We start from the raw sequence: 4,144 nt of genomic DNA, 5'->3' as shown, positions 1-4,144 counted from the left end.
TAAATATGATGATATTTTATTGTTTATATGTATCCTGAAGATATTGCAAATGGGGCATCTATTATACATATACACTGAATAGGTACATTGATTAATTTATAAAGATATCATAATTGAAGGGATTTTCTTCCTTAATTTGCATATAACTGATCAATTTTCAAGTGAACATATCATTATTTTACACAGAAATTAAACTTTGGCACTTCAAATAATGTCTATGCATATGTACTTCATTATCTGTAATTTACATGCTATGTCATTCGCTACTAATTCCTCAGAGAACATAATCATAGAGTGAACAAGAAACATTTTGATGTCTTTTAGAGAATAATTTTAAGAATAAAGAAGGAAATGGCATAAAATACAAAATGCTGCTTTTCCTTCTGCTGCTCAAGGTGAAACTACCATCCTCACTTCCACTAGAACTATAGTGGCACCTCAAGGCAGAATAAAAACATGTCAGGATTATTCACAGGCTCATCACATACCTCACACAGGGAAGTTAACATTAAGCCAGAATAATGCAAACTCAGGTCAACAAAAGCCTGAGTCTGCAATGTCTGCTTTTAGTTGTCAAAAAATTACAGACACTGACTTCAAATGGGCGAAAATTACTTTTATATATCAGACCAGGTACCTCGGTCCAAAGAACTGTCTATGAAGTGTTTTATTTCAGTGAAGAGATGAAGCAATGAAGTGAATCAATCAATTCTATCTACCATATTAGAGTCCCAAAGACTCCTACGATAAAATAGGAAGATTCCTAAGAAGGAATGAAAAGAGAAAGTGGTTTATATTTGGAACAAATTCTATGACCATTTTTTTTCTGTCTGAAGAACAACAGATACATGTTTTGCTTGAGCCATTTCAGACAAAAAGCAGAAAATGCATCTGAATCATTTAGTGATGCATTATAATGCATGCAAACTAAAAAAAAAATCAAATATCTTTATATCTTGAATGAAAAACACCCAAGAACTTCTGATGTAATAAGCTCCACAATTGTATCCAATCTTAATCTGCTATCAATTAATATTAAAGTGTTGTGTTTTTTGTTGTCTTTCTTAGCTTAATTTGTTTGTTTTATAATGCATCATAGGAGCAAGATAACCTATGTCAGAGTTGACTAATCTGAAAGACACTGGCACGGGCTGCCTGCATAGATGGTAGATTCAAGAAACATTCAAGGTCAGACTGGACAGGTATCTGAGCAACCTGATATAGCTGATGATGTTTCTGCTTTACTGCAGGGAGGTTGGACCTTTAAAGGTCCCTTCCAAACCAACCTATCATTTTATAACTGATTCTATGATTATACAATATGTGTGTAATTGCTATATAATTTAATAATCTAACTGAATGAGTAGAATATTTCCTTGTTACTTTGACCATTAATAGTACTTTTATCCTTTATGACCTACAGAGATTCTGTTGCAACAAAACAAAAGTACTTGCCTTGAATAGCTTGTCTGAAAGATAACACATCTTTTATCACTATCAGAACTCACACTAAGAATAAAAGGAGAATCAGAGGACCTAAAATATTTTCAGCCTTACAGAGGATAAAGAATATTCATATGGATGTACTCTATCTGCTCCACAGGACAGACAATTGCACACATCACTACCGGAGACAAGTAGTCAGGGAAAAGAACCATTTTGGTTAAGCAGAGAACTTAGGACGAAATTTAGGGAAAAAAAGAGAATCTTTCATATCTGGAAGAAGTGTTAGGTAACTTGGAAGTACTACAAAGATGCCACAGGTAATTTAGGGAAAAGATTAGAATGACCAAAGCCCAACTAGAACTTAACTTGGCTGTTAAAGACAACAAAACAAGTTTCTTTAAATACATTGATAGCAAAAGGAGGGTCAAGGAATGTCTCCATCATTTGTTGAATGCAAAGGGTAGTGTAGAGGCCGGGGATGAAGAAAAGGCAGAGGTACTTAGTGCCTTCTTTGTCTCAGTCTTCAATATCAAGACCAGTTGTCCTCAGGATATACAGCTCCCTGAGCTGGAAGCCGGTGACAGAGAGATGAGTGAAGCCCCCACAATCCAGAAGGAGATGGTTAGTGACCCACTAGGCCAATTAGACATCTAAAAGTCTATGGGCCCTGATGGAAACCACCCCAGAGTAATGAGGGAACGGTTAAAAGAACTTGCCAAACCACTCTCAATAATCTGCCAGCAGTCCTGGTTCTGTCTTTGCACTTACATTAGGGAAAACAATGGCGTGGAAGAACTGATCCCTGTACAGAAAACTGAAAATAGTTAATAAACTATACTCTTGATTTGCCAACTGTTTTTCTGTTCTTCGCATTAATTGTCTACACTAATGGGCTAAGACAACTATATAGGAAATTAAGATGTACATTTGGATCATTGGAAAATGAACCGTTAGATAACAGACAACTGGTTTGGTCTGCTTAAATATTATACAGAGTACTTCACTTCCAGAAAGGAGATGAAAAATTAGCTGTAAATTGCCTGGTATTTGTATTCATTGCTGAACTTTGCTAGAGCGTACCTTTAATAGAGTTTTTTTGTTCACTGATCCAGGAGAGTGAAGTGGAAGCATATAACAATATATATCACTGATAATAATGACTGTGGATATTTTGGTCTTCTCTGTCGAAGGCCTAGCAGATGTATATAATAGCTAGAGGATATCTCACATTGCCTATGAACACCAGAAAGGAGTGGGTGAGGATAATGGAGACTGACATGTTCAAAAAGTTACTTTAAGTTTAAAGTATATTTCAAAATGTTTGAGGATTTCAGTGACTGGGAGCTCCTTTAATTTTTGCACAGTCATGTACCACATCAGGGAGAAATTAAGCTGGGAAATCATATTTCCAAGTGTCACTCCTGCATACTTGGAGTTTATGTAAGTAACATACTTACACTAGTAAGGAAATAACAGGCGATCATTATCTGAGAGAAGAGCATCTCTTTCCCATTATGATCTCTTTTGAAGTCACCGCTTGACTAATGAACTTGTACACATCCCACCTCCAACCTTCCCCATCCCACTTTCCATATGTGTTTGTATTACTGAGAAGTAATTATAATGAAAAATATAAACCTCAGTGAAAATGAAATGGAATGTGACAGTTGGAAAAAAACCCAAAACAACAGATACACCAGACAGCTCATCATCTTACCAACTTACCACTTCTTCTGACCTTTCAGCAGCCACTAGACCAAATGAATAGCAGGATAAGGTCAGCAGGTAAAAACAGACACATTAGGAATTATTTCATTCATGGCTCTTGGACAATTTGAACTGGGTATTTTATTGATAGTTTGCTTAATGGTTAAACAACATACACAGGAAAAAATGCATTCCCTTACACAAAGATTAATTTATTTTCTGGTGTCTCATTTTAGGGGAAAAGAATGGATTGAATCTATTAGTTATTCTTTAACCAAGACCATAGAGAATGTACACAGAAAAGAAATTACAGAGGTATTTGCACCCCTTATCTTCATGTACTTATACCACACATTATCCTACCTAAACACTCATTATAATCAGCTGGAGGAAACACTCCTGTAGGAAGGAAGTTTAAGTGTCTTGGATTTCTACTCTGAACATCTCCTTGATAATTGTCATGCTATTCAGAATGAAAAGCCTGATATCAGATAGTGATGTTGTTGGAATAAATCAAACAGGTGAACCAGTTTTCCTAAATATTTTAATGGGTTTAGGATTCTTCAGGGCAATAAACTAATGCACATGTCAAAGTATGGTCACTAAGATGATATTTATATAACTTTTTACGACTATCTGGAAAACTGGATTCTGCAAAGACCCTTTAAAAAGAATGGTTGGAATGAAGATTCATTCACAAGGTGAGTATAAGTACATTGCAGAACTAATCAACAGGAAGACAAACAGGTCTTAAGAGTCTGAAAGAAACAACACACTCATTGCAGAATTGCAACAGGATAGAATCTACTTTTAAAATAGTGTATTTACCATGGAAAAGGGTAATCCAAAAACTGGGCATATTCACCATCCACAAGACAGTACAAAACACTGTATTGCAGAATTTTGGAAATTAGCTTTCTGCCACTGGATATCAAGCCTTTTTTACTGGGAAGTTGGCAAAAAGGGTGAAGGGGAAGGAGAAAGGGAAGGG

Source organism: Empidonax traillii, unplaced genomic scaffold (assembly GCF_003031625.1).
Source record: "Empidonax traillii isolate 1590-97213 ecotype Southwest subspecies unplaced genomic scaffold, ASM303162v1 scaffold366:size559255, whole genome shotgun sequence".
Classification (NCBI taxonomy): domain Eukaryota; kingdom Metazoa; phylum Chordata; class Aves; order Passeriformes; family Tyrannidae; genus Empidonax; species Empidonax traillii.
Note: the sequence above shows the minus strand (reverse complement) of the source record.